This window comes from Xenopus laevis, chromosome 2L, assembly GCF_017654675.1.
Source record: "Xenopus laevis strain J_2021 chromosome 2L, Xenopus_laevis_v10.1, whole genome shotgun sequence".
Lineage (NCBI taxonomy): Eukaryota > Metazoa > Chordata > Amphibia > Anura > Pipidae > Xenopus > Xenopus laevis.
In genome coordinates this window covers 65,640,214-65,663,341 of record NC_054373.1, presented here as the reverse complement: position 1 = coordinate 65,663,341, position 23,128 = coordinate 65,640,214, and the positions used below count along the sequence as shown (strand labels likewise).

The 23,128-nt window shown below is 44.5% G+C and overlaps 1 long non-coding RNA gene across 1 annotated transcript; it reads right to left on the bottom strand.

Annotated features, from left to right (window-relative positions):
• Positions 1–1,734: 1,734 nt before the first annotated feature.
• LOC121399948 lies at positions 1,735–23,128 on the bottom strand. Its single transcript, XR_005965360.1, has 3 exons — positions 23,032–23,128; positions 20,142–20,177; positions 1,735–2,137 (listed from the first exon to the last, which is right to left on the bottom strand). It is a non-coding gene; the product is annotated as an uncharacterized LOC121399948 (long non-coding RNA).

Genomic DNA, 23,128 nt, shown 5'->3' with positions numbered 1-23,128 from the left:
GCAAAAGCCTCTACTACGCAAACCCCTATACCAAACCCGCACGTCCTGGGGGGCGGAGCCAAGCAACATGGCGGCGTAGACCCAGAGCTGCTCACCGCTCCTCTAAACAAAGCACGAAAGTGGATCTGTGTAGTGTTGCCGCAGATGGGCAGGACACAGAAACAAAGCCGAGAGAAGGCAGAGGCGGAATGCGCGGCTCGCAAAAGCCCGCAAGTAACCCAGCGGGAGATTGCGCCGATGTTTAGCCGCAAAGCTAAAAGCACCACGGAGGCGGTCAAGATGGCGCCGGCTCGCAGAAGGAGAGAGGAGCGAGCGGAGGCCGCTATGAGAGAGTCTGCGGAGTCAGACAGCAGCGGTGAGGGGGAGAGTGTAGACATACACACCCAAATCGCTAAATTGCCTTCTAAAGCGGATATAAGGGAAATGCTACTGGAGGTGATGATCCCTATCAGGGAGGACATCAAGGGATTTAAGAAAGAGTTGGAGGATATTGCTGCATGAACAGATGACTTGGAATCCAAAGCATGTGAGTTACAAGCTAACCAAAAAATCTTGTATACTAAAGTGCAACAGCAGGAGGCTTTTGTGTGTGATATCCTGAGACAAATAGAGGATCAGGAGAATAGGAATCAGAGAAAGAACCTGAGAATTAGGGGGTTCCTGAGACAATACAGAATGAAGACATTAAATCCTTCCTACAGCAAATTTTTAACAACATACTGAATAAGGAGAAGGCGGGAGAGATCCGGATAGAAAGAGCCCATAGGGTTCAGAAGCCGAGCAGTGTCCCCCCTAATGTTCCCAGAGACATATTATGCTGTTTTCTGAGCTATGCTACAAAGGAAGAAATTCTACAAAAAGCCAAAGAGGTGGAGAACATAATATACGAAGATAATACAATAATTCTCTACCAGGACTTGGCTAAAAGTACATTGCGGAAAAGAAGAGCTTTGAAACCCATTACATCAGTCATCCCCTGGATAAGGGTTCCAGGTAGCGGGTGCGGCTTAATTTATGTTGATACTTGTTTTTCCTTTTTTAGGTTTTTTCCTTTTTTTTCGTTTTTTTTTCTCTTCCCTACTTTGTTTCCGATGTAACGCTAGTGCTTTTGTAAATGTAAATGATCTGGTATTTCCTAATCTTTTCCTTAGGTCCAGGGCAATATATAGAGAACCTAAACAAAAATATAAAGCTGATTTACCCTTATATCTAAGACTGAATCTGCTAACATGGAATGTAATGTACTTTCGTTAAATGTAAACGGGATTAACGAACCAGTCAAAAGAGCTAAGGTTCTATATGAATGTAAGAAACATAAAGCTAAAATAGTCATGCTTCAAGAAACTCACTTTAGACAGAATCATATACCAGTGTTAAACTTTAAGAACTACTCTCAAGTATTCTTGAGTAACAATCCTGATAAGAAAGCTACAGGTGTTATGACACTTATTCATAAAGATCTGCCATTTAAGATGTTAGAGAATAAGAGAGATACAGAAGGAAGATATGTGTTGGTTAAGGGTATGCTGGCTAATCAGAAGTGTACAATCGCCAATGTTTATGTCCCGAACTGTAAACAGAGTAATTCTATGATTACATTTTTACAGATGCTAGAGGCTTTCAGAGAAGGATTACTGATTTTGGGAGGTGATTTTAATTTAATGCTGAATCCCCTGATAGACTCCTCATCGGGTACAACTATATTTCATATAAAAGCTTGAAAGGGGTAAAAGGAGCCTTAGCTGATTTACAACTAGTGGATATCTGGAGGATAGTGAACCCTAAGAAGAAAGATTACACTCACTTTTCAAAACAATACCAAGTTTATTCGCGAATAGATTACATAATGGCATCACAACAATGGACACACTTATTTACACAGGCATACATAGCGAGTTTTAATGTCTCAGACCATTCACCAGTGATAGTAAAATATACTATACCAAGGGTCTCCAAACCTGAGTTCAATTGGAGATTAAATGAATTTTTATTACATGAGGAGGAAAACAGGGAAAGGATACACGAGTGGATTATACAAATAATCAACAATAACGATACATCGGAAACTAACCCAATAACATTATGGGAAACATTAAAATGCTTCTTGAGAGGACATCTGATAGCCCTGGGGTCAAACCTAAAAAAAAAGAGAGAAAAAGAGGTTAAGAGCTTAATAGACACACAATTACACAATTAGAGCAGGCACATAAAGAATAGGGATGTCGCGGACTGTTCGCCCGTGAACTAATTCGCGCGAACATCGGCTGTTCGCGTCCGCCGAATGTTGGCGAATGTCGCGCGATGTTCACCAATTTGGATTCTCCTTAGCTGGTGCTTATTTTTGACCTCTCACCCCAGACCAGCAGATACATGGCAGCCAATCAGGAAGCTCTCCCTCCTGGACCACCCCCACACCCCCTGGACCACTCCCCTTCCATATATAAACTGAAGCCCTGCAGCGTTTTTTCATTCTGCCTGTGTGTGCTTGGAAGAGCTAGTGTAGGGAGAGAGCTGTTTAGTGATTTGAGGGACAGTTGATAGTAACTTTGCTGGCTAGTAATCTACTTGATACTGCTCTGTATTGTAGGGACAGAACTCTGCAGGGATTTGAGGGACAGTGAGTTTAGGTTAGTTAGCTTTGCTGACTAGTAATCTACCTTCTACTGCAGTGCTCTGTATGTAGCTGCTGTGGGCACTGCTTCTGATCTCATCTGCTGACTGCTGTAATAACCCAATAGTCCTTGTAAGGACTGCTTTTATTTTCTTTTTTGTTTTTTTACTTTGCTACTATAAGAGCCCAGTGCTATTAGTCTAGCTGTGTTGGGGAGTGGGACTGGTGTGCCGCTCCTAGTAGTTCAGTTTTTTTAATATATATATATATATTTTTTATTTTACTTATCTTACTGTTCTTTAACGTGTCCAGTGCTGTTTGCTGTTCTTCATAGTAGTGCACCAATAGTAGTGCACTTGCAGGCATTGTTTGCCCAGTGTGTTCTTCAAACAACTGCCACCTAGCTGTGTGAGCTTTTTCACATTCTGTCTAAATATCAATAATAATACCGTCTCCAGAAACACCACCTGAGTGACGTTTTTCAAGCAGCAATAATATATTCCGTATCCACTGCTGTAGTGTATACGTTGACCTTGCAGGCATTGTTTGCCCAGTGTGTTCTTCAAACAACTGCCACCTAGCTGTGTGAGCTTTTTCACATTCTGTCTAAATATCAATAATAATACCGTCTCCAGAAACACCACCTGAGTGACGTTTTTCAAGCAGCAATAATATATTCCGTATCCACTGCTGTAGTGTATACGTTGACCTTGCAGGCATTGTTTGCCCAGTGTGTTCTTCAAACAACTGCCACCTAGCTGTGTGAGCTTTTTCACATTCTGTCTAAATATCAATAATAATACCGTCTCCAGAAACACCACCTGAGTGACGTTTTCCAAGCAGCAATAATATATTCCGTATCCACTGCTGTTGTGTATACGTTGACCTTGCAGGCATTGTTTGCCCAGTGTGTTCTTCAAACAACTGCCACCTAGCTGTGTGAGCTTTTTCACATTCTGTCTAAATATCAATAATAATACCGTCTCCAGAAACACCACCTGAGTGACGTTTTTCAAGCAGCAATAATATATTCCGTATCCACTGCTGTAGTGTATACGTTGACCTGGCAGGCATTGTTTGCCCAGTGTGTTCTTCAAACAACTGCCACCTAGCTGTGTGAGCTTTTTCACATTCTGTCTAAATATCAATAATAATACCGTCTCCAGAAACACCACCTGAGTGACGTTTTCCAAGCAGCAATAATATATTCCGTATCCACTGCTGTAGTGTATACGTTGACCTTGCAGGCATTGTTTGCCCAGTGTGTTCTTCAAACAACTGCCACCTAGCTGTGTGAGCTTTTTCACATTCTGTCTAAATATCAATAATAATACCGTCTCCAGAAACACCACCTGAGTGACGTTTTTCAAGCAGCAATAATATATTCCGAACAGCTAATATAATATATAAGATAATATATAAGCTAATAATAAGCTAATATAAGCTAATATAAGATAATAATATATTAGAACAGCTAACAGGTGCAAATAAGATACTTTGTAACAATTTTGACTCTGGTTGGTGCTGGTAGTGGTGAACTACTAGGAGGAGCAGCACACCAGTCCCTCTTTTCTCTGCACTGAACAGCCAGAAAAAAAACAGTTTCTAACTCAATTAGCTTTTGGCAGAGAGCTCAGAACAGCTAACAGGTGCAAATAAGATACTTTGTAACAATTCTGACTCTGGTTGGTGCTGGTGGTGGTAAACTAATAGGAGGAGCAGCACACCAGTCCCTCTTTTCTCTGCACTGAACAGCCAGAAAAAAAACAGTTTCTAACTTAATTAGCTTTTGGCAGAGAGCTCAGAACAGCTAACAGGTGCAAATAAGATACTTTGTAACAATTTTGACTCTGGTTGGTGCTGGTAGTGGTGAACTACTAGGAGGAGCAGCACACCAGTCACACTCCCCAACACAGCTAGACTAATAGCACTGGGCTCTTACAGTAGCAAAGTAAAAAAACAAAAAAGAAAATAAAAGCAGTCCTTACAAGGACTATTGGGTTACAGGCAGCAGTCAGCAGATGAGAGATCAGCAGCAGGACAGCTGCCCACAGCAGCTACATACAGAGCACTGCAGTAGAAGGTAGATTACTAGCCAGCAAAGCTACCTAACCTAAAATGTCCATCAAATCCTTGCAGAGTTCTGTAAAGGGCAGAAATCACACTACATTTCTAAACTTGTGTAATAAACTGCTTTAAAACGTCCGGCGTCTACATGCCAATCAAGTCGTGTAAAGGTTACAGCCTGTTCACACGCAAAGACAAAACGCGGCGCTTACTGCAACGCAAAAAAACGCAAAGAGCTTTAATGAATGATACCGTCAAGTGAGCAAATAATAGTTTTTAATTACTAGTTGCTTGTCACCTCCAGGATGTTCGTCCTGTTGGTGGCAATATTTCTGTAGTGGTGTGTTTAGCAGTCACCGTGCTTGTGCGCACGTGCACGGTCAGGCAGAGGTAATTCAATGTACAGTGAAGTGAACCAAAAAACACTGATTCTGCAGTGTGGGCCCAGTTTTGGTCTACTTTATTGATCACCTGCGGTGACCATAAAAGATGCGATTTTGCCACTGTTGCAGAACCCTGAAAAATTAGGCATGTGTACTTTCCTGAAAAATTATGTTTTTTTTGTCGCAGCCACTGAAGCACAGAGGCCAGAAAAAATATGCCATATAAATGCTGAAAATATAAATTTTTTTTTGTCGCAGCCACTGAAGCACAGAGGCCAGAAAAAATATGCCATATAAATGCTAAAAATATAAAAAAAATTTGTCGCAGCTAGGGATGTCGCGGACTGTTCGCCGGCGAACTTGTTCGCGCGAACATCGGCTGTTCGCGTCCGCCGCAAGTTCGCGAACGTCGCGCGACGTTCGCCATTTTGGGTTCGCCTTACCTGGCGCTTTTTTTTTACCTCTCACCCCAGACCAGCAGATACATGGCAGCCAATCAGGAAGCTCTCCCTCCTGGACCACCCCCACACCCCCTGGACCACTCCCCTTCCATATATAAACTGAAGCCCTGCAGCGTTTTTTCATTCTGCCTGTGTGTGCTTGGAAGAGCTAGTGTAGGGAGAGAGCTGTTTAGTGATTTGAGGGACAGTTGATAGTAAGTTTGTTGGCTAGTAATCTACTTGATACTGCTCTGTATTGGAGGGACAGAAGTCTGCAGGGATTTGAGGGACATTTTAGGGTAGCTTTGCTGGCTAGTAATCTACCTTCTACTGCAGTGCTCTGTATGTAGCTGCCTGCTGTGGGCACTGATCTCTTCTGATCTCATCTGCTGACTGCTGTAATAACCCAATAGTCCTTGTAAGGACTGCTTTTATTTTCTTTTTTGTTGTTTTACTTTGCTACTTTAACAGCCAAGTGCTATTAGTCTAGCAGTGTTGGGGAGTGGGACTGGTGTGCTACTGTGCTGCTCCTAGTAGTTCAGCAGCACCAACCCGAGAATATTTTTTTTTTTTAATATACATATAATTTTTTTTTTATTTTACTTATCTTACTGTTCTTTAAGGTGTCCAGTGCTGTTTGCTGTTCTTCATAGTAGTGCACCAATAGTAGTGCACTTGCAGGCATTATTTGCCCAGTGGCCATCTAGCTGTGTGAGCTTGTTCACATTCTGTCTAAATATCAATAATAATACCGTCTCCAGAAACACCACCTGAGTGACGTTTTTCAAGCAGCAATAATATATTCCGTATCCACCACTGCTGTAGTGTATACGTTGACCTTGTAGGCATTATTTGCCCAGTGTGTTCTTCATTTTCAAACCACTGCCACTTAGCTGTGTGAGCTTTTTCACATTCTGTCTAAATATCAATAATAATACCGTCTCCAGAAACACCACCTGAGTGACGTTTTTCAAGCAGCAATAATATATTCCGTATCCACCACTGCTGTAGTGTATACGTTGACCTTGTAGGCATTATTTGCCCAGTGTGTTCTTCATTTTCAAACCCTTGCCACTTAGCTGTGTGAGCTTGTTCACATTCTGTCTAAATATCAATAATAATACCGTCTCCAGAAACACCACCTGAGTGACGTTTTTCAAGCAGCAATAATATATTCCGTATCCACCACTGCTGTAGTGTATACGTTGACCTTGTAGGCATTATTTGCCCAGTGTGTTCTTCATTTTCAAACCACTGCCACTTAGCTGTGTGAGCTTTTTCACATTCTGTCTAAATATCAATAATAATACCGTCTCCAGAAACACCACCTGAGTGACGTTTTTCAAGCAGCAATAATATATTCCGTATCCACCACTGCTGTAGTGTATATGTTGACCTTGTAGGCATTATTTGCCCAGTGTATTCTTCATTTTCAAACCACTGCCACTTAGCTGTGTGAGCTTGTTCACATTCTGTCTAAATATCAATAATAATACCGTCTCCAGAAACACCACCTGAGTGACGTTTTTCAAGCAGCAATAATATATTCCGTATCCACCACTGCTGTAGTGTATACGTTGACCTTGTAGGCATTATTTGCCCAGTGTTTTCTTCATTTTCAAACCACTGCCACTTAGCTGTGTGAGCTTGTTCACATTCTGTCTAAATATCAATAATAATACCGTCTCCAGAAACACCACCTGAGTGACGTTTTTCAAGCAGCAATAATATATTCCGTATCCACCACTGCTGTAGTGTATACGTTGACCTTGTAGGCATTATTTGCCCAGTGTGTTCTTCATTTTCAAACCACTGCCACTTAGCTGTGTGAGCTTGTTCACATTCTGTCTAAATATCAATAATAATACCGTCTCCAGAAACACCACCTGAGTGACGTTTTTCAAGCAGCAATAATATATTCCGTATCCACCACTGCTGTAGTGTATACGTTGACCTTGTAGGCATTATTTGCCCAGTGTGTTCTTCATTTTCAAACCACTGCCATCTAGCTGTGTGAGCTTGTTCACATTCTGTCTAAATATCAATAATAATACCGTCTCCAGAAACACCACCCGAGTGACGTTTTTCAGGCAGCAATAATATATTCCGTATCCACTGCTGTAGTAGTGTATACGTTGACCTTGTAGGCCTTGTTTGCCCAGTGTGTTCTTCATCTTCATTTTCAAACAACTCCCATCTAGCTCTGTGAGCTTGTTCACATTTTGTCTAAATATCAATAATAATACCGTCTCTAGAAACACCACCCGAGTGACGTTTTTCAGGCAGCAATAATATATTCCGTATCCACTGCTGTAGTAGTGTATACGTTGACCTTGTAGGCCTTGTTTGCCCAGTGTGTTCTTCTTCTTCTTCATTTTCAAACAACTCCCATCTAGCTGTGTGAGCTTGTTCACATTCTGTCTAAATATCAATAATAATACCGTCTCTAGAAACACCACCCGAGTGACGTTTTTCAGGCAGCAATAATATATTCCGTATCCACTGCTGTAGTAGTGTATACGTTGACCTTGTAGGCCTTGTTTGCCCAGTGTGTTCTTCTTCTTCTTCATTTTCAAACCACTGCCACTTAGCTGTGTGAGCTTGTTCACATTTTATCTAAATATCAATAATAATACCGTCTCTAGAAACACAACCCGAGTAACGTTTTTCAGGCAGCAATAATATATTCCGTATCCACTGCTGTAGTAGTGTATACGTTGACCTTGTAGGCCTTGTTTGCCCAGTGTGTTCTTCTTCTTCTTCATTTTCAAACCACTGCCACTTAGCTGTGTGAGCTTGTTCACATTTTGTCTAAATATCAATAATAATACCGTCTCTAGAAACACCACCCGAGTGACGTTTTTCAGGCAGCAATAATATATTCCGTATCCACTGCTGTAGTAGTGTATACGTTGACCTTGTAGGCCTTGTTTGCCCAGTGTGTTCTTCTTCTTCTTCATTTTCAAACAACTCCCATCTAGCTCTGTGAGCTTGTTCACATTCTGTCTAAATATCAATAATAATACCGTCTCCAGAAACACCACCTGAGTTGTTGTTGTTTTTGTTTTAAAAATAATGCCAGGCAAAGGCAGGCCGCCACGCAGAGGCACTAGGGGCCGTGCTGCTATGCTATCCTGTGGCACTAGGAAATTGCCCAGTTTTAAAAAGGCAATGACCCTGAACTCCCAAAATGCTGAAGAGGTAGTTGACTGGCTTACACAGCACACCCCATCCTCTACCGTTTCTAACTTTACCACAACATCCTCATCCTCCACTGCTATGGGCACCCCACGTAACACTTCCTCCACCACCGGCGCCCCTTCTTCACTGGAGTCAGAGGAGTTATTTTCACATGAGTTTCTTGAACTGAGTGATGCGCAACCATTATTGGCAGAAGAAGATGAAGGAGATGAGGACGTTACACCAGATTTAATTCTGGCAGAGAACACAACAGAGATGGACATAATGAGTGATGACGAGGAGGTCCCCGCTGCTGCTTCCTTCTGTGAGCTGTTAGAAGAAATTGATGCATCTGAGGAGAATGATGATGAGGAGATTGATGTTTTGTGGGTGCCCAGTAGAAGAGAGCAAGAGGAGGATAGTTCAGATGGAGAGACGGAGAGTCAGAGAGGCAGGAGGAGAATAAGACTTAGAAGAAGCAGGGAGGACAGCTCGCAGGGAACAGTAGGGCAACCAGGGCCGGCCTTAGGCCAATTGGACCAATTGGGCCCAATTGGGCCCCGCACCTCTGGGGGGCCCCGCACCACAGGGCAGCACAGATAATATTTCCCTCAGCACATGATGCTGCCTGGCCTGCCCCCAACTTTGAGAGTCCAGCCCATCCCCAAATCCATAGGTCTAGCCTGCCCCCAACTCTCATAGGCCCAGCTTTCCTCCAACCTTGATAGGCCCTGCCTGCCCCCAATCCAACCAAGCCTGCTCCCAAGCTGAATCGGCCCAGCCCCAAACTAATTGGCCCAGTCCACTCTCCTATTTCCTCCCTCTCTCTCTTACCCTGTGTGCCCCTATTATGTTACCTTGTCTGCCCCTTTCCTTTCTATTTTGTGCCTGTATGCCCTTATTTTCCTAAATACTTGGTGTGTCAGTAGCCAGCAACACTTTGTCTAGGGGCCCCGCCAACATGGTCCCAATTGGGCCCCACATGTGATAGGACCAGCCCTGAGGGCAACAACATGTATCGGCACCTGTGGTCAGCCGGCCAACGCACCCGCCATTGCTGCCAACGCCGCCGACTTCTACTTTTACCCCCAGATTGCCAGCCTCAAAAAGGTCAGCAGTGTGGGATTTTTTTAATGTGTGTGCCTCTGACAAAAGCGTTGTAATTTGCAATGAGTGCAGTCAGAAACTGAGTCTTGGGAAGCCCAACAGCCACATAGGTACAACTTCTATGCGAAGGCACATGAACGGCAAGCACAAAGCACTTTGGGAGCAACACCTCAAAGGCAACAGGCAAACTAAAAGCCACCCTCCTTCTGGTCCAGCATCTTACTGCTCTACCTCTGCTGTCCTTGACCCGTCTGAACCACCCTCCACTCCGCCTTCCACCTTGACCACCAGTTCCCATTCCCAGTCATCTGCCCCCAGCCAAGTTTCTGTGAGGGCCATGTTTGAGCGTAAGAAGCCAATGTCTGCGAGTCACCCCCTTGCCCGGCGTCTGACAGCTGGCTTGTCTGCACTCTTAGCCCGCCAGCTTTTACCATACCAGCTGGTGGACTCTGAGGCCTTCCGCAAATTTGTAGCAATTGGGACACCGCAGTGGAAGGTACCCAGCCGCAATTTTTTTTCAAAAAAGGGAATACCACACCTGTACCACCATGTGCAGAGCCAAGTCACCGCATCTCTGTCACTTAGTGTTGGGTCAAAGGTCCATATGACTACTGACGCATGGTCCTCCAAGCATGGTCAGGGCAGGTATGTCACCTACACTGCCCACTGGGTGAACTTGGTCATGGCTGGGAAGCAGGAAATGTGTGGCTCAACAACGACAGTGGAGCTCTACCTCGTCTTCTTCCTCTTCTTCGTCCTCTGCTGCTGGGTCCTCCTCCTCCTCCACACCTGTGCACCCCCAGCTCCCCCTAGGCTATTCGACGTGCCAGGTACGCTGTTGTCATGCTGTCTTGGGGATGACGTGCCTGGAAAGCAAAAACCATACCGGATCTGTACTCCTGTCATCTCTGCAGTCACAGGCCGATCGGTGGCTGACCCCACACCAACTGAAGATCGGAAAAGTGGTGTGTGACAATGGAAGCAATCTGTTGGCAGCACTGAGACTGGGCAATTTAAACACATGTGCCCTGCATGGCACATGTTCTGAATTTAATAGTACAACGTTTTGTCTCAAAGTACCCAGGATTCCAGGACGTTCTCAGGCAGTCCAGGAAGGTGTCGGCCCATTTCAGACGTTCCTATACAGCCATGGCACGCCTTGCTGACATTCAGCAGCGGTACAACATGCCAGTCAGGCGTTTGATTTGCGACAGCCAGACTCGCTGGAATTCAACGCTCCTCATGTTGGAACGTCTGCTGCAACAACAAAGAGCCGTCAACGAATACCTGTTTGAACTGGGTGGTAGGACTGGATCTGCAGAGCTGGGGATTTTTTTCCCCCGTTACTGGGTGCTTATGCGCGATGCCTGCAGGCTCATGCGCCCTTTTGAAGAGGTTACAAATATGGTCAGTCGCACCAAAGGCACCATCAGCGACCTAATACCCTTTGCTTTCTTCCTGGAGCGTGCCATGCGACGAGTGACAGATGAGGCTGTAGACCAGCGTGACGAGGAGCAGGAAGCGCACGATTTCTGGTCGGAATCACCAGAACGAACCCAGGCACCTGCTGCAACGCAGGGAGAGGTGTCAGAAGTGGAGTCAGAGGAGGAAGGTGGCTTTGTGGAGGAGGAGGACCAACAGGAGCAGGCTTCCCAGGGGGCTGGTGGTGACCTTTTGGGGACCCCTGGTCTTGTACGTGGCTGGGGGGAGGAGACCGTGGATGATGCAGTCCTTGATAACGAGGAAGCGGAGATGGATACCTCTGCATCCAACCTTGTGAGAATGGGGTCTTTCATGCTGTCATGCCTGTTGAAGGACCCCCGTATTAAGAGGCTTAAGGAGAAGGACCTGTACTGGGTCGCGACTCTACTAGACCCTCGGTACAAGCATAAAGTGGCAGAAATGTTACCAACATACCACAAGTCTGAAAGGATGCTGCATTTACAAACCAGCCTGCAAAACATGTTGTACAATGCTTTTAAGGGTGATGTCACTTCAGGAACTCATCAACATTCCAGGGGCAGAGGTGCCAGTAATCCTGCCACGAGCGCACCTGCAAGGACAAAGCACTTTGGCCACTCTGTAACGTCAGACATGCAAATGTTTTTCAGCCCAAGGCAGCGGCAGAACCCTTCGGGATCCACCCTCAAAGAACGCCTCGACCGGCAGGTAGCGGACTACCTGGCATTAACTGCAGATATCGACACTCTGAGGAGCGATGAACCCCTGGACTACTGGGTGCGCAGGCTTGATCTGTGGCCAGAGCTGTCACAATTTGCCATGAACCTCTTGTCTTGCCCCGCCTCAAGTGTCCTCTCAGAAAGGACCTTCAGTGCAGCAGGAGGGATAGTAACTGAGAAGAGAACTCGCCTAGGTCACAAAAGTGTGGATTACCTGACCTTTATTAAAATGAATGAGGGGTGGATCTCGGAGGGTTACTGCACGCCGGAAGACTTGTTCTGAGTTTCTGATTCTGACTCCCCATGCAGCTGTCCTTCTCTGCACGCCTCATGACTCCACATACAGCTGTCCTTTAGCGTCCTCCTCCCTCCACCACCGTTACAAACTAGGGTGCAAACCCTACTGGTTTAATTTGAATCCAGGTAAATCCTGAGTTTTTCTGGCCTCTGTGCTTCAGTGGCTGCGACCAAAAAAACAGAATATTTTCAGCATTTATATGGCATATTTTTTCTGGCCTCTGTGCTTCAGTGGCTGCGACCAAAAAAAACAGAATATTTTCAGCATTTATATGGCATATTTTTTCTGGCCTCTGTGCTTCAGTGGCTGTGACAAAAAAATGAATATTTTCAGCATTTATATGGCATATTTTTTCTGGCCTCTGTGCTTCAGTGGCTGCGACTAAAAAAAACAGAATATTTTCAGCATTTATATGGCATATTTTTCCTGGCCTCTGTGCTTCAGTGGCTGCGACCAAAAAAATTGAATATTTTCAGCATTTATATGGCATATTTTTTCTGGCCTCTGTGCTTCAGTGGCTGCGACAAAAATAAATGAATATTTTCAGCATTTATATGGCATATTTTTTCTGGCCTCTGTGCTTCAGTGGCTGTGACAAAAAAATGAATATTTTCAGCATTTATATGGCATATTTTTTCTGGCCTCTGTGCTTCAGTGGCTGCGACTAAAAAAAACAGAATATTTTCAGCATTTATATGGCATATTTTTCTGGCCTCTGTGCTGCAGTGGCTGCGACCAAAAAAACCAGAATATTTTAAGCATTTATATGGCATATTTTTTCTGGCCTCTGTGCTTCAGTGGCTGCGACTAAAAAAAACAGAATATTTTCAGCATTTATATGGCATATTTTTTCTGGCCTCTGTGCTTCAGTGGCTGCGACCAAAAAAATTGAATATTTTCAGCATTTATATGGCATATTTTTTCTGGCCTCTGTGCTTCAGTGGCTGCGACAAAAATTTTTTATATTGTTAGCATTTATATGGCATATTTTTCCTGGCCTCTGTGCTGCAGTGGCTGCGACCAAAAAAAATTAATATTGTTTGCATTTATATGGCATATTTTTTCTGGCCTCTGTGCTGCAGTGGCTGCGACAAAAAAAAATTAATATTGTTTGCATTTATATGGCATATTTTTTCTGGCCTCTGTGCTGCAGTGGCTGCCACAAAAAAAAATTAATATTTTCAGCATTTATTTGGCATATTGTTTCTGGACTTCTGGTTCAGTGGCTGCGACAAAAAAAACATAATTTTTCAGGAAAGTACACATGCCTAATTTTTCAGGGTTCTGCAACAGTGGCAAAATCGCATCTTTTATGGTCACCGCAGGTGATCAATAAAGTAGACCAAAACTGGGCCCACACTGCAGAATCAGTGTTTTTTGGGTCACTTCACTGTACATTGAATTACCTCTGCCTGACTGTGCACGTGCGCACAAGCACGGTGACTGCTAAACACACCACTACAGAAATATTGCCACCAACAGGACGAACATCCTGGAGGTGACAAGCAACTAGTAATTAAAAACTATTATTTGCTCACTTGACGGTATCATTCATTAAAGCTCTTTGCGTCTTTTTGCGTTGCAGTAAGCACCGCGTTTCGTCTTTGCGTGTGAACAGGCTGTAACTTTTACACGACTTGATTGGCATGTAGACGCTGGACGTTTTAAAGCATTTTATTACACAGGTTTAGAAATGTAGTGTGATTTCTGCCCTTTACAGCACAAAACGCAGCGCTGTGTCAACAATGGATTTTTTAGAAACATTTTTGCCCTTGATCCCCCTCTGGCATGGCACTGTCCAGGTCGTTGCACCCTTTAAACAACTTTAAAATCATTTTTCTGGCCAGAAATGTCTTTTCTAGCTTTTAAAATTCGCCTTCCCATTGAAGTCTATGGGGTTCGCGACGTTCGCGAACCGTTCGCATTTTTGACGCAAGTTCGCGAATATGTTCGCAAACTTTTTTTCCGACGTTCGCTACATCCCTAGTCGCAGCCACTGAAGCACAGAGGCCAGAAAAAATATGCCATATAAATGCTGAAAATATATATTTTTTTGGTTGCAGCCACTGAAGCACAGAGGCCAGAAAAACTCAGGATTTACCTGTCCAAAAAGTTTTGCTTAAAATGAAACCAGTAGGGTTTGCACCCTAGTTTGTAATGGTGGCGGAGGGAGGAGGACGCTAAAGGACAGCTGTGTGTGGAGTCATGCGGCGTGCAGAGAAGGACAGCTGCATGGGGAGTCAGAACAAGTCTTCCGGCGTGCAGTAACCCTCCGAGATCCATGCCTCATTCATTTTAATAAAGGTCAGGTAATCCACACTTTTGTGACCTAGGCGAGTTCTCTTCTCAGTTACAATCCCTCCTGCTGCACTGAAGGTCCTTTCTGAGAGGACACTTGAGGCGGGGCAAGACAAGAGGTTCATGGCAAATTGTGACAGCTCTGGCCACAGATCAAGCCTGCGCACCCAGTAGTCCAGGGGTTCATCGCTCCTCAGAGTGTCGATATCTGCAGTTAATGCCAGGTAGTCCGCTACCTGCCGGTCGAGGCGTTCTCTGAGGGTGGATCCAGAAGGGTTCTGGCGCTGCCTTGGACTGAAAAACCAAGTGGCCAAAGTGCATTGTCCTTGCAGGTGCGCTCGTGGCAGGATTACTGGCACCTCTGCCCCTGGAATGTTGATGAGTTCCTGAAGTGACATCACCCTTAAAAGCATTGTACAACATGTTTTGCAGGCTGGTTTGTAAATGCAGCATCCTTTCGGACTTGTGGTACGTTGGTAACATTTCTGCCACTTTATGCTTGTACCGAGGGTCTAGTATCGCTGCGACCCAGTACAGGTCCTTCTCCTTAAGCCTCTTGATACGGGGGTCCTTCAACAGGCATGACAGCATGAAAGACCCCATTCTCACAAGGTTGGATGCAGAGGTATCCATCTCCGCTTCCTCGTTATCAAGGACTACATCATCCACGGTCTCCTCCCCCCAGCCACGTACAAGACCAGGGGTCCCCAAAAGGTCACTACAAGCCCCCTGGGAAGCCTGCTCCTGTTGGTCCTCCTCCTCCACAAAGCCACCTTCCTCCTCTGACTCCACTTCTGACACCTCTCCCTGCGTTGCAGCAGGTGCCTGGGCTCGTTCTGTTGATTCCAACCAGAAATCGTGCGCTTCCTGCTCCTCGTCACGCTGGTCTACAGCCTCATCTGTCACTCGTCGCACGGCACGCTCCAGGAAGAAAGCAAATGGTCTTAGGTCGCTGATGGTGCCTTCGGTGCGACTGACCATGTTTGTAACCTCTTCAAAAGGGCGCATGAGCCTGCAGGCATCGCGCATAAGCACCCAGTAACGGGGGAAAAAAATCCCCAGCTCTGCAGATCCAGTCCTACCACCCAGTTCAAACAGGTATTCATTGACGGCTCTTTGTTGTTGCAGCAGACGTTCAAACATGAGGAGCGTTGAATTCCAGCGAGTCTGGCTGTCGCAAATTAAACGCCTGACTGGCATGTTGTACCGCTGCTGAATGTCAGCAAGGCGTGCCATGGCTGTGTAGGAACGTCTGAAATGGGCCGACACCTTCCTGGACTGCCTGAGAATGTCCTGGAATCCTGGGTACTTCGAGACAAAACGTTGGACTATTAAATTCAGAACATGTGCCATGCAGGGCACATGTGTTAAATTGCCCAGTCTCAGTGCTGCCAACAGATTGCTTCCATTGTCACACACCACTTTTCCGATCTTCAGTTGGTGTGGGGTCAGCCACCGATCGGCCTGTGACTGCAGAGATGACAGGAGTACAGATCCGGTATGGTTTCTGCTTTCTAGGCACGTCATCCCCAAGACAGCATGACAACGGCGTACCTGGCACGTCGAATAGCCTAGGGGGAGCTGGGGGTGCACAGGTGTGGAGGAGGAGGACCCAGCAGCAGAGGAGGAGGAAGCAGAGGAAGAAGACGAGGTAGAGAGCGAAGGAGGAGTAGAGGTGGTGGCAGAACCGCGTGCAATCCGTGGCGGTGACACCAACTCCACTGTTGTTGTTGAGCCACGCATTCCCTGCTTCCCAGCCATAACCAAGTTCACCCAGTGGGCAGTGTAGGTGACATACCTGCCCTGACCATGCTTGGAGGACCATGCGTCAGTAGTCATATGGACCTTTGCCCCAACACTAAGTGACAGAGATGCGGTGACTTGGCTCTGCACATGGTGGTACAGGTGTGGTATTCCCTTCTTGGAAAAAAAAATTGCGGCTGGGTACCTTCCACTGCGGTGTCCCAATTGCTACAAATTTGCGGAAGGCCTCAGAGTCCACCAGCTGGTATGGTAAAAGCTGGCGGGCTAAGAGTGCAGACAAGCCAGCTGTCAGACGCCGGGCAAGGGGGTGACTCGCAGACATTAGCTTCTTACGCTCAAACATGGCCCTCACAGAAACTTGGCTGGGGGCAGATGACTGGGAACTGGTGGTCAAGGTGGAAGGCGGAGTGGAGGGTGGTTCAGACGGGTCAAGGACAGCAGAGGTAGAGCAGTAAGATGCTGGACCAGAAGGAGGGTGGCTTTTAGTTTGTCTGCTGCCTTTGAGGTGTTGCTCCCATAGTGCTTTGTGCTTGCCGTTCATGTGCCTTCGCATAGAAGTTGTACCTATGTGGGTGTTGGGCTTCCCAAGACTCAGTTTCTGACTGCACTCATTGCAAATTACAATGCTTTTGTCAGAGGCACACACATTAAAAAAATCCCACACTGCTGACCTTTTTGAAGCTGGCAATCTGGCGGTAACAGTAGAAGTTGGCGGCAATGGCGGGTGTGTTGTCCGGCTGACCACAGGTGCCGATACATGTTGTTGCCCTACTGTTCCCTGCGAGCTGTCCTCCCTGCTTCTTCTAAGTCTTATTCTCCTCCTGCCTCTCTGACTCTCCGTCTCTCCATCTGAACTATCCTCCTCTTGCTCTCTTCTACTGGGCACCCACAAAACATCAATCTCCTCATCATCATTCTCCTCAGATGCATCAATTTCTTCTAACAGCTCACAGAAGGAAGCAGCAGCGGGGACCTCCTCATCACTCATTATGTCCATCTCTGTTGTGTTGTCTGCCAGAATTATATCTGGTGTAACGTCCTCATCTCCTTCATCTTCTTCTGCCAATAATGGTTGCGCATCACTCAGTTCAAGAAACTCATGTGTAAATAACTCCTCTGACTCCAGTGAAGAAGGGGCGCCGGTGGTGGAGGAAGTGTTACGTGGGGTGCCCATAGCAGAGGAGGATGAGGATGTTGTGGCAAAGTTAGAAATGGTAGAGGATGGGGTGTGCTGTGTAAGCCAGTCAACTACCTCTTCAGCATTTTGGGAGTTCAGGGTAATTGCCTTTGTAAAACTGGGCAATTTCCTAGGGCCACAGGATAGCATAGCAGCACGGCCCCTAGTGCCTCTGCGTGGCGGCCTGCCTTTGCCTGGCATTTTTTTTAAAACAACAACAACAACTCAGGTGATGTTTCTGGAGACGGTATTATTATTGATATTTAGACAGAATGTGAAAAAGCTCACACAGCTAGGTGGCAGTTGTTTGAAAAACACACTGGGCAAACAATGCCTGCAAGTGCACTACTATTGGTGCACTATTATGAAGAACAGCAAACAGCACTGGACACGTTAAAGAACAGTAAGATAAGTAAAATAAAAAAAATATATATATATATTAAAAAAAAAAAATTACTCTGTTTGGTGCTGAACTACTAGGAGCAGCACACCAGTCCCACTCCCCAACACAGCTAGACTAATAGCACTGGGCTCTTATAGTAGCAAATCAAAAAAACAAAAAATAAAATAAAAGCAGTCCTTACAAGGACTATTGGGTTATTACAGCAGTCAGCAGATGAGATCAGAAGCAGTGCCCACAGCAGCTACATACAGAGCACTGCAGTAGAAGTTAGATTACTAGTCAGCAAAGCTAACTAACCTAAACTCACTGTCCCTCAAATCCCTGCAGAGTTCTGTCCCTACAATACAGAGCAGTATCAAGTAGATTACTAGCCAGCAAAGTTACTATCAACTGTCCCTCAAATCACTAAACAGCTCTCTCCCTACACTAGCTCTTCCAAGCACACACAGGCAGAATGAAAAAACGCTGCAGGGCTTCAGTTTATATATGGAAGGGGAGTGGTCCAGGGGGTGTGGGGGTGGTCCAGGAGGGAGAGCTTCCTGATTGGCTGCCATGTATCTGCTGGTCTGGGGTGAGAGGTCAAAAATAAGCGCCAGCTAAGGCGAACCCAAATTGGCCGAACGTCGCGTGACGTTCGCGAACATTCGGCGGACGCGAACAGCCGATGTTCTCGCGAATTAGTTCGCGGGCGAACAGTCCGCGACATCCCTAGTGTGCTGCTCCTCCTAGTAGTTCACCACTACCAGCACCAACCAGAGTCAAAATTGTTACAAAGTATCTTATTTGCACCTGTTAGCTGTTCTGAGCTCTCTGCCAAAAGCTAATTAAGTTAGAAACTGTTTTTTTTTTCTGGCTGTTCAGTTCAGAGAAAAGAGGGACTGGTGTGCTGCTCCTCCTAGTAGTTCACCACTACCAGCACCAACCAGAGTCAAAATTGTTACAAAGTATCTTATTTGCACCTGTTAGCTGTTCTGAGCTCTCTGCCAAAGCTAATTAAGTTAGAAACTGTTTTTTTTTCTGGCTGTTCAGTTCAGAGAAAAGAGGGACTGGTGTGCTGCTCCTCCTAGTAGTTCACCACTACCAGCACCAACCAGAGTCAAAATTGTTACAAAGTATCTTATTTGCACCTGTTAGCTGTTCTGAGCTCTCTGCCAAAAGCCAATTAAGTTAGAAACTGTTTTTTTTCTGGCTGTTCAGTGCAGAGAAAAGAGGGACTTTCCAGTACAAAAGAGGGACAGGGGGTTGAGTGGTCAAAAGAGGGACAGTTGGGAGGTATGCAAGTGCCACCTAGCTGTGTGAGCTTTTTCACATTCTGTCTAAATAACAATAATAATTCCGTGTCCGTAAACATCACCTGAGTGATGTTTTTACAGCAGCAATAATATATTCCGTATCCACTACTGTATACGTTGCCCTTGCAGGCATTGTTTGCCCAGTCTTTAACCAAGTGCCACCTAGCTGTGTGAGCTTTTTCACATTCCGTGTCCAGAAACATCACCTGAGTGACGTAGTGTGATTTCTGCCCTTTACAGCACAAAACGCAGCGCTGTGTCAACAATGTATTTTTCAGATACATTTTTGCCCTTGATCCCCCTCTGGCATGCCACTGTCCAGGTCGTTGCACCCTTTAAACAACTTTACAATCATTTTTCTGGCCAGAAATGTCTTTTCTAGCTTTTAAAATTCGCCTTCCCATTGAAGTCTATGGGGTTCGCGACACAGAGCCAGAACAAAAACACTAAGAAAGTCATTCGCCATGACACTAAGGGGATAACAGAGGCTTTTGAGGAGTATTACCAGTCGCTATACAAAATACAGTTAAAAGACCAATCATTAAAAAATGGGGATATAATGGAGCAATTTATCAAAGATGCTAATGTGAAGCCCCTTACGCAAGATCAAGCATTAGACTTAGAAGCACCATTCTCCTATAAAGAAATTGAAGAGGGAATCACAAGCATACCCCTTGGAAAGAGTCCAGGCCCAGATGGTTATATAGCATCTTTTTTCAAAATATTTAAGGCGGACATTACCCCGTTACTATACAGGTACTTTAATGCTATTACAGGGAAAAATGGGTTTTACACGCAGGCTCAGGAAGCATTAATAATCATTATACTGAAACAAGACAAAGACCCCCTATTATGCTCTAGTTATAGGCCTATATCCTTAATAAATATAGACATGAAATTATATGCACAAATATTGGGGAAAAGGTTGAAACAATACTTACCGGATTTGATACATGCCGATCAAGTGGGATTCGTACCTAAGAGAGAAGCAAAAGAAAATATAGCAAAAACCATTTCACTGATACAACACGCGAAAATATCAAAAACTCCAACATGCTTACTTACGACAGATGCCGAAAAAGCATTTGATAGAATATCCTGGACATTTATGGAAAAAACATTGATAAACTTCGGGTTTAGGGAACAATTTAGAAGTGGAATATTAGCTTTATATGATAAACCCTTGGCTAAAATAGAAATTAATGGCACACTGTCCCAGAAGATCTCGATTCATAATGGAACGAGACAGGGATGCCCTCTGTCCCCGTCACTGTTCCTATTGGTTATGGAGATACTTTTTGCACATATTAGAAAAAACCCAGATATTTCAGGTATACGGATAAAAGGAAAGGAGTATAAATGTGCAGCGTTTGCTGATGATTTACTGATTTATGTAACAAAGCCAGGAATCACATTACCAAATATAATGAGCTTACTAAAGCGATTTGGAGAATTATCCAACTTTAAAATTAATTATACAAAATCCGAGCTAATGAATATTAATGAGAAGGATGAAATAGTTACAATAATTAAAGACTATTTCCCTTTCAAATGGGCAACTTCTACTATTAAATATTTGGGGGTGAATTTAAGAGGCGAAGTAGAAAGAGCTTATCAAGATATTTATGTTCCATTGTTAGCTTCTATTCAAAAAACAATTGACAAATGGAAGAATATAAAGATATCATGGTTTGGGAGAATTCAAGCGATAAAGATGGTGGTTATGCCTACAGCTTTATATCTACTCCAAGTTCTTCCAATAGACGTACCCCTTACCTTTTTCAATACACTAAGATCGATCTTTATTAGATTTATTTGGGGAGGGAAAACAGCGAGGCTTAGTTTTAAGCAACTAACCCAAATAAAAGAAAAAGGAGGGATGGGAGTACCAGATCCTTATTTATACTGCTTAGCAGTGCCCTTGGTGAGACTATGGAATTGGACTATGAGGAAAGGAAGAAAAGATTGGTGTGAGTTAGAACAAGGATGGTGCCACTATCCGCTAGAAAATTCATTATGGGATGAGAACTGGGCAGTACACAAGTCTATGAGTCAACATCCGTTAATTAGGGCAACTTTGAAAATTTGGCATAAGAATAAAGTTACATTGAACTTGACGAAAGCACCTTACGTGCTACAAACTTTAAAGGACCAGTAACATCAAATTTTTTTTCTTCAAAATTCGTTAGTATAGAACGAAAAATAAACACCAAAGCAAATAAAACTTTTAAAATTGCAAAGCCTTTATTAAGAGATAACTTACCAAAACTCCTCTTCTAAAACAGCAAAATGGCGACCATCCATGCAGCGGTATTTGATTTCTTCCCCCTGGCTATTCTAGTGAAAGTATGTGAAGGAGGCTGAGGTCCGCTCTGCAGCACTTCCCCTATTCGGAGAGCCGAACCACAGGCATACAAGGGGTGGATACGGCTGTATAATGCTGATCAATGCGCCCAGTTCGCTACACAGAATGAAAAAAAGCTGCTTTTCAATGAGTAAAGGCAGGAGGGGAGCAACGGGTGGGCTGTAGACTGACTAAAATTAACCCCTTGTGTTGGGGCCTGTAATGCACGCATGTCTGGAGATCTGATATACAGGTTGCAGAGACTGTGCCCTGACGTAAGGCATGGACAGGCTGACAGCCGGGATCTGAGCTAATACGGTGATAACTCATAGTAAATGCTCGTAAAAAAGTCAGTGCCAGGTTTCCGCCCCAAGCACACGCGATGAGCAGATCGAACTGCAGGCAGCTTCCACATCTGCTGCAGTCTCTCCGCTTTCTCTCAGGACAGCTTCACTCGACTCCCTCCCTCTGCTCTTCTCCTCTCTCACAGCTTTCATCACTATCCAGCGCGTCACTCCTTTATCTCCCAGCCTCAATACGCTCTCCCTGACGGCCTTCCCCCAACTGTCACTAGAATAGCCAGGGGGAAGAAATGAAATACCGCTGCATGGATGGTCGCCCTTTCGCCGTTTTAGAAGAGGAGCAGAAGTGGCGTTTTGGTAAGTTATCACTTAATAAAGGCTTTGCAATTTAAAAGTTTTATTTGCTTTGGTGTGTTTTTTTAGTTATATACTAACGAATTTTGAAGAAAAAAAATTTGATGTTACTGGTCCTTTAAGAGACAATCCAAATTTCCCTCCGGGAATGGAAAAAGGAGTATTTGCATTTTGGGAGAAGTGGGACGATAGACCCACTATGATACAGGATCTGGTTAAAGGGGGAAAGTTGAGCCCATTAGAAGAATTACAAAAGAGATGGGGGAAACATCCAAGAGAGATATGGGGATATTATCAACTGCACTATTTTATTAATATGAAAAGAGAAAGGGACTGGGACAGACCCCTTACAGAGTGGGAGAAGTTACTCAATCAGAAACAAGAAATGATCAAACCTTTATCCAAAATGTATAAAATAGTACTAAACACAGAGGAATTCAAACTCCCAGGCTTCTGCTCTTCATGGGAAAGGGAATTGGGATATAATCTATTAGAACAGTAATGGATAAAGATTTTTAAACACGGAAACAAGATGACAAGGGCGGAGAAAGTTAGAGAAGCAGTATATAAAATGGTGACAAAATGGCACTACACCCCTGTCAAACTTCATAAGATGCATCCACAGACTTCTAACATTTGTTGGAGATGCAATAAAGAAGTTGGCACACATATACACATATGGTTAACGTGTCCAAGATTGAAAGATTTTTGGACCCAGGTACTAGAAAACATTTATAAAATAACATCTATTAAAATTGACATTGAAGACCATGCGATAATATTGTTGAATGTGTTCCCAGAGAAAGCTAAGATGTTAGATGATCCACTTACCTTTCAATTAATACAAGCTGCTAAAGCATTGATCCCAAGGAACTGGAAGTCTAAGGCCGCCCCAATATATAATAATTGGTTAAAATCTGTGGAAGAA